The following is a 14,061-nucleotide window of genomic DNA, read 5'->3' on the forward strand; positions in this document are numbered from 1 at the left end:
ACAGCTAATCCCTACTTGGTCTTCAAAAAATAGAGGTCTGTAATTCTTTTCTGAAAGTGCCTTCAAAGTGGAGGTCTTTGGCCATGAGCTCCTCTTCGACATTATCTAGTGCCCACTGGTGATCCAGCTCCCAAGCTTCCCACTCTGTCTTAAAAGCTTTGTTGGTGTCTGTAGGCACGGCCATGGCTGCTCCAGTTATCTGCTCCTGCATCATCCATAACTGGTCAGCATCTTGGCCCCAAATCAGAATAAATGCTCTGAAGCCCAAAGACACTGAGGAAGTACCAGGATGCAGAATTCACCTAGGATGCATTTAAGGTGAATGGTTCTATTCCTTGCTGTAGCATAGGCTTAAAACAGAGGGTCCGTGGAAATGAGATGTTGGTTGTGACAAAGCCTGAGAATGTGATGTTGATCCATCCACCAATAAGAATCATAGGGAGGACACTGTTGCATTGCCTCCCATCGTGTCTGTGAGCAAAGGGGCTCAGTCGTAGGAGAAGGTGGCACAACCTTCCTTTTAGTTTTTTGAAAAATCCATCCTCTGGGTTGTTGAAGTAATATTTTTGTGTCATGTATTTTCCATTTCCCCTGAGGACTCTGCTTCAGATTAGGATTTGACTGTCAGAGGCTTGTTCCTGGGTGAGTTTCTTGTCACTCTGAAGCCAGATGGACACGTAGTGGTGGATCATGTCCACGGAGAAGGTGATGGTAACATGTCCTAGCTGTATTATGACTCTGCAGTGAAAACATTTAGCCCAGGTAAAATACAGTGAGGACTACAAGAGTGACAAGGAGGAAAAAGCAGTTTCAAGAAACATTGTTTTCACAGAATCAACAAGACTTGATGACCAATTATGTTTAGAATGGAGGAAAGAAAGTACCTGACTCAAGTGATTGCGTAGATAAAAGCTAACCACAATAATAGCTGGCATTTATTATTTTTTGATGGTGTAATATTTATTTTAAATACAACCAATAGGAACTGGGAGGGGGGCATCCCCATTAAAGGGACTGCTCTGCAAAGAGAACCCATTAAAATGAATGTAAATCACAGTAGCTTCAGGAACAGTTTAAAGCCAATCTGACTTTTAAAAAAAATAATACTTTGCATTTATTATTTACTCTGGGCCAAACCCTTTATGTGCATTATCTGATACTGTCCTTTCAGAAAACCTGGGAAATTGGTCCTGTTATTAACCCTAGTTTTATAGATGAAGAAATTGAAGCTCAGTGATCAAGTTCTTTGCCCAAATAAAGTGGCCTAACAGGGATTCAGACCCAAGACTGTCTGACGTCAGAACTCGATGCCCTTAACTGCTATGCTACTGCCTCTGCCTTTCCTCTTGACCAAAAAAAAAAAGGAGTATCTTAGCAGGTGTAGGGAGGGTGTGAGACAGTGAAGATGAATTCAGTCTGTATCTGGTAATTTTGCAGGTACCAGTGGGATATCTAGCTACATGTGTCCAGGGATTAAGAATGCAGGCGGGGATAATGGGATTTGAGAGGTAGCAGGTACGGTGAGGGTGGCAGCCTGGAGGAAGGCTATCTTCAGAGGGAAAGGAGCAAAGGGAGAGAGGAGGACCTGAGCAAAGAGGCTGAAAGGAGCAAGCACAAGAGGAGGAGGAGAAGCAGGACAGAGCATGGGAGCTGGAGAGAGAGTTTGGGTTTTAAGAAGAATGTGGTCAATAGTGCAAAATGCTGGACAGAATCTAATCATATAAGAATGGGAAGAGAGGCCTTTTGATTTGGCCATTGGCAGATTGTGGGTAATCTCAGTAAGCCAGGATTCCGTGGTCTGACTGCTCGAGTAGGAGAATAAACAGGAAGTGACAGAGCGGCAGCAATAGAGACGGATTTCACTTTCAGAGACACCCCCCCCCCCCCACAAGTACAGTTCTAGTCTCCGGGCTCTGTTGCAGATGCTCCTGGGCTTCAGGAGTCCTGGATGCCGGCACTGACACACCAGGATGATCTCAGTGACAATTTATTTCTTAGCCTTAGACTTCCAAGGAACTTTATTTTCTCACAATATGTAGTAGGCTCCTCTTTCTTATTCCCACAGCTGTCACTTCGTATAAATGTTTGGGGTAATATAATTTCCTTTGACAGCTTGCAGAGAAATATCACCTACCTTTTAATCCATGTGGTAGAATCCTTTTTCCTTTTGTCTTTATGGATAACATTCCCAAATATCCCCTGAAAATACATTCTGCTTTTTTTTCTAGACCTTAACTGACTTTAACAAAAGAGATTACTTGCCTTCAAGATGGGGAGAAGGCCACCAAGCTCCTGCAGCTTACCATTCCCATCCCTGCCTCTGAAACCTGCCGGGTGTGTTCTGTGCCCCTCTCTCCACGGATGCTCTGGAGAACACTGGGTGCTGGCTTCCCTTCTGAGTGGGAGAAGGATTCCTGCTGGGTAAGCTCTCCACCCACTCCCCTTCTCCTCTCACAGTGCCCGTGGAGGATGGGGGAACTGTCAGCCTGTGGGGAAGATTCTGCTCGTCAGCTGGTGGCTTGACAGGAGAGAGCCCCTGGTGGAGCCGCTGTGACAGTGGCAGAGATTAGAATCTTCAGGATCCTCTGGGACCCACTGTAGAGAATTTTAAGAACCTTCTTTTAAGATGTGAATAGTCCTTTCTAAAAAAGCTTCCTTTGGATTTCCCAAACTGTTCTACTCCAGTTAGGAAGTACAGAAAAGGATCCTCCTTCTATATTTTCAGAGTTTGGGTTTCCTTTCTCTTTGCTTCCAGAACTGAATCACTCCGGCTTGCAGCACGGGCTGGGGCAGGCAACTCTGGCTTCTAAAGATCTATTTCATCCTGTTTGGGAATGTTGACAGTAGTTAATAAATCATACATTCTTTATTCTTCCTCAGTTCTCATCAGACTGATTATTAACATGTGTTAAAGAAATTAAATTAGCAGACAAAATATATCACAAGGTGAAATCTACAGTTTGCATATCAAGACTGATGGCCCACTAACCCCTAACTCTGATCAGGGGTTGTTATCAGTTTACAGGGAGTAGGCTCTGCCATAATCAGCTGTTCCAAGAGCCCAGCACCCCCGGATCCCAGCAGGAATATCCTCCTGTCCTTTCTTTTCTGGATCGTCACCATCCAGTCCTGTTTTTTCTCCCTTCACCCTCAGTGGACTAGCCCAAACATCTGAGGAAAGCTTGTACATTTTACTGTGGTAAGAACTGACCCAGGCCTTTCATAGTCTTCTAGGATGGCTCCAGGAGCCCCATGCTCTGCCCTCTGGAAGATCTGGGCACGACTCCATCACTGGGACAGCCAGCTGGGGCCTGGGCTGTGGACTGACTCACCTGGAGTGTTCATGACCGTCAGTGCTTTCATGTGCTTGATTGGCCTGCACTTCCATGACTGGGACTTTATAAGAGTAAGTTTTCTAAGCTGATGAAACTCCTTCCCCATAGCGTTACCTGCAAAGGCAGCGCTGGCCTGTCTTCCCAGACAGGTCTCAGAGGAAGCCTCGAAGACATCCTCCTCGAAGGACGCTGCACAGACCTTCTCTTTCTTTATGTTAGTAAGAATGTGCAGTACTTTGCAGACTGGGTTCATGTTCAGTGTGGACAAATTCATTTGTGGGAAAGAGAGTGGTGCTTTTCCTTTGCCATTTTGACCATTTTATTTATTTATTTTTATTTATTTATTTTTTAAATTGACATACAGTCAGTTACAATGTCTCCATTTCTGGTGTACAGTACAATGTCCCAGTCATGCATATACATACATTCATTTTCATATTCTTTTTCATTAAAGGTTATTACAAGATAATGAATATAGTTCCCTGTGCTATTGAGAAGAAACTTGTAATTTTTAAATCTATTTTTATATATAGTGGCTAACATTTGCAAATCTCAAACTCCCAAATTTATCTCTTCCCACCCCCTTTCCTCCAGTAACCATAAGATTGTTTACTATGTCTGTGGGTCTGTTTCTGCTTTGTAGATGAGTTCATTAGTGTCCTCCTTTTTTCCTTCTTCTTTTTTTTAGATTCCACATATGAGTGATACCATATGGTATTTTTCTTTCTCTTTCTGGCTTACTTCACTTCGAATGACAATCTCTATGTCCATCCATGTTGCTGCAAATGGCATTATTTTAGTCTTTTTATGGCTGAGTAGTATTCCATTGTATAAATATACCACAACTTCTTTATCCAGTGTTTTGACCATTTTTAAAATCTATTTTGTTATTTGCTTGTTTATTGTGAGGGAGTGGAAACTAACCTACATTAAGTGGCAGTAGTTCTTATGGGTACATTTTTGCATCAAAATTTCTGTAAGGATACTAACAGCTAATACTAATCTATAACTTATTATGTGTTAGGCTCGATGGCTCTATTCTAAACATTTTACATAAACTATCTCATATAATCATCATATAATCCTGTGAGGTAAGCATCAGTACCACCATTACTGTCATCATCATCCCCATTTAAAGATGGAGAAACCAAGGTGTGGAAATAATTCAGAAATCACCCCAGTCAGATCATTTGTAAACTGGTAGAATGTGGATTTGAACCCCAGCAGTCTTATACTAGAGTCTGGCACAGTGTATGCTGCCTTTCAGGTGGGTGTATTTGCTGTAAGTATCCCCTATATATAGATGATGGATCTGAGTATCAGAATGGTTAGGCCACACAATGAAAATTCCTCTCAGCAAGCAGGTCCCACATTCAGTTCAGTTCAACAGAATTATTTTTTAAAATAGGATCTGGTCTTTGGGTCAAGCTCCTTCTCCAAGAACCTTGGAATCCACTGAGACATCTTAGAGTTTCCTTCTACCTCTACACTGAAGTATTATCAGAAAGCTAGTTCTAGAAAGTAAGAAAGCCACCAGCAAGCATTTCTAAACATCTGTGATGTGCCCAGCTAAGGGCCTCCAGTCTTGTTGGAGGCACGGTGTGAATGTACCCTGCAGTTATCAGAAGATAATACAAGATAGAGTATCGTCATGGGCACGAGCTGTGTCTGGACATCTGGTGGGAGCTGTTCTAAAGCAGGTGGAAGCAGTGGATTGGAGTTATCTGAGAGTGTGGCATGGAGAGGGAGGGACTGGGTCTGGTGGACAACCTAAGAAAATTTTTCTGAAAATGTTTGGTTCATGTACTTGTTAATATTTGAGAAACTTGTTATGCAAGGTGAAAACTTTTTGCAGGTGTAGAAGGTAACTTGAGTTCCTCCAGACCTCATCAGTCTATGAGTAGAAACAGAACCACCCTAATAACACTCCAAGTCCCACTTATTCCTGCTCCCATCTGTCATGAAGGATCTCAGCCCTTGCCAAATGCCCTTTAAAGCTCCTGCAGCACTAAACGGTGTGTCACGTGGTTAGGAACAGGTCTGCTCCCATCAGGCAGTGTGGTTCTTCCACCTCCCACCCTACATCTACTAGGAATTGCATTTCCTTTCTCAGCTTCCAGGCTTCCTCAGGGCCACTGCCACCACACTCCTCTGGGTGTCCCCACTCTTCTCCCAGCTCCTCCACTGAGCTACTGGAACCCTAATGGTGTCAAAACTATCATATTCCTTGGTGAAATGAGGAAGAGTTTCTCTCTGCTTTGTGCTGCCCTCCATGAGTACTGCTTGAGTCCTGCTGTTTAATAGGGACTTCAGTGAAACACTTCTTTCAGTTTTGATTTAAGGAGTTCACTCTTGCTTTCTTTGGGCTCAGTCTAGCAAGGCAATAGTGGGAGACAATGAAGAGATATTTGTACACCCACATTCATAGCAGCATTGTTTTATAATAGCTAAAACATAAAAGGGATCCAAGTATCCATTGATAGGTGAATGGATAAGCAAGATGTGGCATATACATACAGTGGAATATTATTCATTCTTTAAAAGGAAAAAAATTCTGGCATATGCTACAATATGGTAGAAATTTTAGAACGTTATACCAAATGAAATAAGCCAGTCACAAAAAGATAATTATTGTATGATACCACTTACTATAGATATTTAGAATAGTCAAAATCATACAGGCAGAGCGTAGAATGGGGCTTGCTGGGGCTGAGAGGGAGGACAGAATGGAGAGGTATTGTTTAATAAGTATAGAGTTTCAGCTTTTCAAGATGACAAAAGTTATAGAGATGGATGGTGGTGATGGTTGCACAATATTACAAATGTATGTAATACCACTGAACTGTACTTTTAAAGTGGTTAGATGGTAAGTTTTGTATTATGTGTATTTTGCTACTTTATTTAAACTGGGAAAAAAAAGACTGGAAGACACATGCAAGAGACAGACACCATATTGTTCTCCAGTTGGCCCCTTGAAATGAAGGTTTCATTATCTCACCACACTTTTGAACCTGGATCATTCTTCCCTCAATATAAATTTTTCCTCAGGAATCTCTTTAGCTCTAAGCAAACAGACTTTTGCTAATTCCATCCCACCAGTTCAGATATCACTGGAAAAGTCTGAAACCCACTTAGATGTAAGCTGAAGCCCACTCCTACAAAAGAAAATTAACTATGTTTTACAAATAGTCCATACCTAATGTTTGTTGAGATTAATCTCTGTGTAACACTTAACATTCTGGGCACAAAATCAAAAAGTAAGAAGCAAGAAATAAGCTCTTAAACAAAAATAATTTATTTTGTGGTGGGGAGAGGTAATTAGCTTTGTTTGTATGTTTGTTTGTTTAAATGAAGGTACTGGGGATTGAACCCAAGACCTCATGCATGCTAAGCATGCACTCTACCACTAAGCTATACCTTCCCCCTGAAATAAGTTCTTAATACAAGTTGAAGCTTGGTTTGAGAGCCAACAAAAATGTTTCTGTTTCAGGGAGGGAATCTGGCTCCTCAGGCAGAGTCCTGGAGATGACTTAAGAGTCCAGGTCCTCAGCTTTGTCAGCCCAGAAACTCAACTGTATTGACATACTTGCCATGAAGAGGCTCAAGGAAATGAGTCCCAGACTCAAGAGGAGGATATATAAACACGAAGGTAGGTGTATTAATGCAGGACAGGGGCAATTCATTTCTAGCGAATGGAATATGTGACATGGGATATATACATCCACCCCTCCCAACTTCTGCTGCCAAGCTTTTCTGATGGGTAACAAAGTCCAGGCTCATCCTCAGGAGCATCTCATGCAGGTATGGGAGAGACTTTCCAAAGCATTCCCCCATCACCGTCCAGTAAGCAGGATGCTCATGACGCTGGGCAGGGTAGCAGACACCAGCATTGAGTCCTGCTTTCTGATTTCCCTTCTTTCAGGCTCCCTGAATACCTATCACATGTTAACACTGTCTATCTTCAGGATAGATTATAATGCAGTGGCTCAGACCATAGATTTCTTAACCACAGACACATATACCTACAAATTCAGGTATTCTCTGATATCCTCAATCATCTATTTATAAAGAATATCCTGGGTTATAATAAGGCTAAGCTAGTGCCTGCACATGATAGACATTCAGTGGTTGTTAGCAAGGTGGTAACCTGTTACAGAAAGCTAGTCTCACTCATCATGCTTCCATTCTAGGTCATCCTGAGGCGTTGTAGGGCAACATGAATTTGCCCCTATATACAGTCAATACACATAGTAGGCATTCTAGTTTTCTTAATAATGTATTCATTTTGAACAAGATACATTAACAAAAGTAGAATAGAGAAGATTTGAACTATTGATATACAACTATATTGATCTCAGGTATTCTCACTCTGAAATCCATTCCAACAAGACTGCTTCCAAATTGATTTGACTGAAACCAGATTGACTTGAAATACAACTGTGAACATAACAATTTAGTGGAAATGATAAATTTGGTCAAACATGAGTATTTCCACCCATTGCCTTTTATTGATAATTTTAATACCTTCCAGAACATTTTACGTCTGTTTTTGCATCTTGAAAAGGTTTTGGTCTATTTTTCCTAATTTAAAGGGCAGGGGAGGCTGACTTCTTTTATGCCACTCATTTCTGTCCAACTCAGAATATAAATATCCAGAATAAGAACTCTAGAACGATGCATTCCAAGGGACTAGTAGAGATTTTCTTTGGATTGATGGGATATGGGTCTTCTTTAGGTTCTTAGACTTATTTCTTCATTTATTCAACAAGCATTTGTAAGTAGCTCTGTCTGCATCAGGTAATTAGGCACAAGGGATAATTCAGTGAGCAAAATGGACAAAAATCTACGGGGGTTAGGAAGGCAGATAATAAACAAAGTAAAAATACAGCAATTGGTAGTAAGTGATACTGAGCAAAATAAGTCAGGGATGAGGGATAGTAAATGCTATCCCAGAAGGGTATTTGTGATTTTAAAAATCTATGATCAGTGGCTGGGACGTTATGCTTTACACCAGAAACTGACACGGTGTAACTGACTATACTTCAATTAAAAAAAAAAATCTGTGGTCAGGGAGGAACTGATAAGGAGACATCTGAGAAAAGACCTGAGGGTGGTGGGGGTGAAGGCCAGGCAGATAACTGGGGATTAGTGCATTCTAGGCACAGAGAATGGCGAGTGCCAAAGACGTGAGGTGGGAGCATGCCTGAGAAGTCCACAAACCAGCTGGAAGGTCAGAATGCTGGGCAAGATCAGAGAAGTTAGGTGGGGAGGGCAGCTTGTACAGGACCTTATGGGCTAATGTGAAGACATTGGTTTTACTCCAAGTGGAATAAGAGGACATCAAATGACATCACAGGACCTAAACCCATTTTAACAAGGTCACTCTTGCTACTGTGTTGAAACTACAATGCTGGGAGAGGGCTGGGGAGAAAGCAGGGAGATCAGCTGGGAGACTGCTGCAATAACCAGGGCAAGAAACTGACATCTGAATGGTAGCAGTGGACTTGGTAAGAAATACGGTCTGGATATACATTCAAGTAACAGCCAACAGGATTTCCAAATAGACTGGATCTGAGGTGTGAAAAATGACCCTAGTGGTTTTGGCATGAACAACTGGAAGTATGATGTTGCCATGTCCTGAAATGAAAAATTTAGAACAGTAGACAGTAACTAATGTGGCACAGGAAGATTTTGAACTATTTATATATGACTTTATGTATTTATTTATTTAAATTGAAGTATAGTTGATTTACAATGTTGTGTCAGTTTCTGGTGTACAGTATAATGATTCAGTTATATATATATATATATATATATATATATATATATATATATATATATATATATATATATATTACACATATATATATGTATAAAATGTTTTTTCATTATAGGTAATTAAAGGATACTGAATGTAGTTCCCTGTGCTATACATTATGATCTTGTTGTTTATCTATTTTATATAGAGTAGTTTGTATCTGCTGATCCCAACCTTCTAATTTACCCCTCCCCCTTCCCTTCCCCTCTGGTAACCATAGGTTTGTTTTCTGTCTGTGAGTCTACTTCTGTTTTGTAAATAAGTTCATTTGTATCATTTTTTTTAAGATTCCACATAGAAGTGATATCATATGATATTTGTCTTTCTCTGACTTACTTCACTTGGTATGATAATGTCTAGGTCCATCCATGTTGCTGCAATTGGCATTATTTCATTCTTTTTTATGGCTGAGTAGTTTTCATACATGTATACACACACACACACACACACACACACACACACACATAGAGACATATATACCACATCTTCTTTATCCATTAATCTGTCAATGGACACTTAGGTTACTTCCATGTTTTGGCTATTGTAAATAGTGCGGCTGTGAAAATTGAGGTGCATGTGTCTTTTTGAATTAGAGTTTTCTCTGGATGTATGCCCAGGAGTGAGATTGCTGGATCATATGGTAACTCTATTTTCAGTTTTTTAAGGAATCTCCATACTGCATCAGCATACTGTTGACATTTAAATTTGTGACATAGGACGAGATTACTAGTGAAGCTGAGATTTGAGTAGTGGGGCACTACAACATTTACAGATGGTGGAGTTGACTGAGAACTGACTATTACATTTAGCAATGTGAAGGTATTGAAATCTCAACAGGGGTAGATTTAAAAGAGTGCTGAGGGTGAAGCTTTTTTTGAAGTAGACTTGAGAGAATTTGATGGGAAGAATTCAAAATGGCAAGTCTAGGCAACTCTTCCAAGAAATTTTGTTGTAACCGGGAACACAGAAATGGAAAAGCACCTAAACATGGATATGTAACTCAAGAGAAGGTTTTATGACTTTTTTAATATGAGAAAAATTACAGAACACATATACACTGCCAGGAATTATCAAGTAGAGAAGAGGAACTGATCATGAAAGAGAAAGATGGAAGAATTGCTGGGGCAATGTTCCTTAGCAGATAAGAGAGGAAGAGAACTTTGATGGGAACACAGCAGGTAATACACAGTAACAGGAGGAAAGACAGAGAAAAGAGGTGCCTTTTCTACATTTCTATACTTTCTGAAATCTCTTCCACCATGGAAGAAACTTACACTTGCTCTTAAATAAACTGCAAAAGGCTGAAATCTCAATACAAATGATCCAATCACAGCCCTTTCTCCAAAAGCATCATTTGACATCTCTGGGCCTTAGCTTTGGCAGCTGACAAATGGAGCATTTCTTGAAATTGGAAGTCAGGGATTGAGCTTAAGTTTGCATGGCATCACGAACATTATGCGTTGACTGTACCACAGGTTGCTGTGGTCTAGGGGAAGGACATCAGGCTGAACTCAGAAACATGGGCTTGTGTCCCAGCTTTGCTCTCTTCAGGCTATGTGATCTTGGACAAGGCTTGGAATCCTTCGGAGGTTCTTTCTCCAAACTAAAGTGGTCATAAAGGATCACAGTAATTTCAGAGGAGACATGTTCCACTATGGGAAATGCTTTGTAAACCCTATGGTTCAATGACAAAAGAAGGTTTTATAATGACTCTGAATGGAGGCCTTAGCCCATTTTGTTATATCTTCACTTATTCCTGCTTTTTTTAAAAAATAGAAATTGCCCCTACAAACAAAACTCTTTTCAGAAAATCTCCTGCTTTTGTCCCTGTAAGGGACAAGGAAGTAGAGACTGGGACAAATTAGTGAACAGCCAACGTCCTGGTTGTGTTCAAGTAGGAGATAGGAATGCCTTCTTTCATTTCTTTCTTTTGGACATTTTCCCCTTCTGCCTTCCTGGAGGCCAGCCTTTCTCTTAACACAGATCTGAGGCTTCCCATCCCAGGTTGGCAGCCTCACCCATCTGTGCAGGTGGGACTCTCCCCCAGAAGCTGCATTGGCTGTCCTATTTACTCCCTGTTGTTTCCATAGCCCAAGCTGTGAACTCACAATTACATACTACCTTCTGGAGCTCTAACCCAGCCCCTGGCACAACAGATGCTGTTTGGGAAGAAATGAAGCAACTGCTGTAAACACTGGTGGGGGAACTTAGTTCGCATTGTTGGCATAGCTCTGCAGACAGAGATGCTCAGGGAGGATTCCTCTGGATGTGGGAGGGATGGCGGGAATAGGACTCTGCAAGCTGTTCTTTTGAGTCCTCCCAAACACAATGTTTCTGGCAAATTCTGGCCATTCCTAGTGTCTCGAGCCTCTTGTCTACATAGTCTTATCCCGTCAGGCTTAAGTCAGCCCCAGATTGCCAAGAACATGCAAAGTTTTCCCTGCCACATTCCTGTTGTACAAGCCAAGTTTGAGATATTCCAAAAAGCAAAGTGTTACCTTTGCTTTATGTCCATCTGCAGTGCTCAGTGGGGAGTTCTGATCAGGTGGCATCAGGATACTACAGTTTAAAATCCTTAAAGAGGAAAATCTAGGAAACTTCAGTTCAAGTAATAGTCTGCCTAGGTCATGGTTGGTTGCTTGGAGTTCGATGCTCCATCTGCGTTCTCTCCTAAAATTCACCCCAGTCAACTAGATTTGTTTGCTGAGGTCCTTTGTTGAGGATGACATTTTTGCACAATGAACAGAGGACAGGCTGGAGCCAGGGTGCAGAGGAAGGGGTGGGGTGGGTGGACCTCTCAAGTGGCCTGGCAGACACAGCAAGCTCAAGATGTGGCCAGGCAGCAGGAGGTGTTGAGGGAGGTTATTCATGAAAGAAAAGAAACCCATCATTAGAGCAATGGGAGAGGGGAGGGTACCTCCTGCCTTCTCTGATCCAAATCACAGGGAATATATTTTTGGAATAAATCCAAATATTAATAAGCCCTAAGAATCAAAAACAAGAGTTCATTTAGCGTATTAGTTTCCCATTGCTTCTGTAACAAACTACCACAAATCTACTGGCACTAAACAGCACACATTTATTCTCTTACAGTTCTGGGAGCCAGAATTATAAAATCAATTTCACTGGGCTAAAGTCAAGGTGTCAGCAGGGCTGGTTCCTTCCAAAGGCTCTAAGGAAAAAATCTTTTCCCTTGCCCTTTTCAGCTTCTAGAAGCGCCTACATTCCTTGGTTTCTGGTCGCTTCCTCCATCTTCAGAGTTTGCCACTCCATTTGCTGCTTCTGTCATCACATCACCTTATTCTCTGTCCCCTGCCACAGTGTCCTTCTTATAAAGAATATTGTGATCATGTGGGACCCACGAGACAATCCAGGATAGTCTCCCCAACTCAAGATCTTTAATTTCATCACAGCCAAAAAGTCCCTTTTACCATATAAGACAGCATTCACAGGTTCAAGGATTTAGGATGTGGTATGTTTGGGGGGCTGTATTTGAGCCTACCATAACTGAAGCTTCAAATGGCCAGAGGTGCTTCTTTGGTCAGAGGAGAAAATCAAAACAAATCATCATCAAAGTTAAAAGCTAATGAAAGGCCCACAACAGCCTGGAAATGGAAGGAGCATACATTATGAGCATCACTGGTCAGGGCACCAGTTTCCTCCAGGGTGTCTCAGCAGTGACAGAGGTTCGATGCTGTCATATGTGCTCAAACAGTGACAACAAGCATCTGTTCTTTCTTTTTTCAGCAAACACTTGCCGGGGGCCTGTTCTTTGCCAGGCTCTATTACTGAGCTGGGGATAAAGGGAGTAAGACATAGGCTCATGGTCTACTTAAGATTAGGAGATGAGCCAAAATCTGGGCAGCACTCGAGCACATGAGGGACACACATAAAGTGTGTGGGAGTGCTGGGGAAATAAGGAAATCATTGCCCCCTCAAAATTACGGGGAGCCCAGGGAAATGGCTGCCTTCGTCCTGCTCCAAGATTAACAAAGCACGATGTGCCATCTGCCCCTCTAATAACACAGAGGGACCGTACAGGGAACGTGAGAAGGATGGAGGCAAAGTACTAAGAAAGCCATAGAAAAACAGTGAGGCACCTTTAGATTCCAAAGCAAAACATACTTTGATTGAATCAAAGGAAGACCATGAAGTTTGTAAGTATTTACTAGGCATCTACCAGGTGCTAGGCACTGTTCCAGTCCTGGGATCCAGCAGGAGTTAAAACAGACAAAGCAATCCCTGTCCTCGTGGAGCTTATGTTCTGGTGGGAAGGGAAAGACAAGCAAGTAGGTAAGCGATGAAGTACTGCATCTGGTGATCTGTCCTACAGAGACAAATGAAGCAAGGAAGGTGCAGAGTACTGATGGAAAGGGTAGTTCCTTTCTTTAGTATTTATGGAGCATCGATGATGAATAGTATTTATGAGCACCTGCTCTTGCCAGGTAGTGTGCTAAATACTGCAGGGCTGAGATGAATTCAAACCAAAGAAACAGCTAAATTGGGGGATCAGAACAGTCATCTCTAAGAAAGTAACATTTGAATTGAGACCCAAATAAGAGGGAAAGATATAAACGGTTGTTATTAACTACTGTAATTAGAGAAGTATGGTATTGTCAGAGGGGCTGGGCAACTAGATCAACGTAAGGGAACAGGGAGGCCAGAACCAGACTCACACATATACGAAAACTGATACACAACTGGGGTGGCATTGAGGGTTAGTGACCAGGTATGAGCAATTCAATAAATGTCACCAAGACAACGCAATATCCATATAGAAAAAAGTAAACTGGATCCCTGCTTCACATCATACATAGAAATCAATTCCAGGTGGTTGAGAGACATAAAAGTAAATGGGAAAATACTTCGTCTTGTCAGAGAAAACTCAGAGTATCTTGAACTTGGGTA

General features: G+C 41.6%; 1 protein-coding gene and 1 pseudogene across 1 annotated transcript in view; one reads left to right on the forward strand and one right to left on the reverse strand.

Annotated features, from left to right (window-relative positions):
- Positions 1-3,388, reverse strand: LOC102522898 (annotated as a pseudogene).
- Positions 2,273-14,061, forward strand: part of LOC102516612 (NADH-cytochrome b5 reductase 2) — a 25,556-nt gene continuing 13,767 nt past the window's right edge. The window contains exons 1-3 of the mRNA XM_032489134.1: positions 2,273-2,421; positions 3,227-3,406; positions 6,826-6,984. The gene's annotated coding sequence lies outside the window, so the exon portion shown is untranslated. The remainder of the gene's footprint in view (positions 2,422-3,226; positions 3,407-6,825; positions 6,985-14,061) is intronic.

The sequence above is a fragment of the Camelus ferus genome, chromosome 10 (genome assembly GCF_009834535.1).
Source record: "Camelus ferus isolate YT-003-E chromosome 10, BCGSAC_Cfer_1.0, whole genome shotgun sequence".
In the NCBI taxonomy this organism is placed as follows: domain Eukaryota; kingdom Metazoa; phylum Chordata; class Mammalia; order Artiodactyla; family Camelidae; genus Camelus; species Camelus ferus.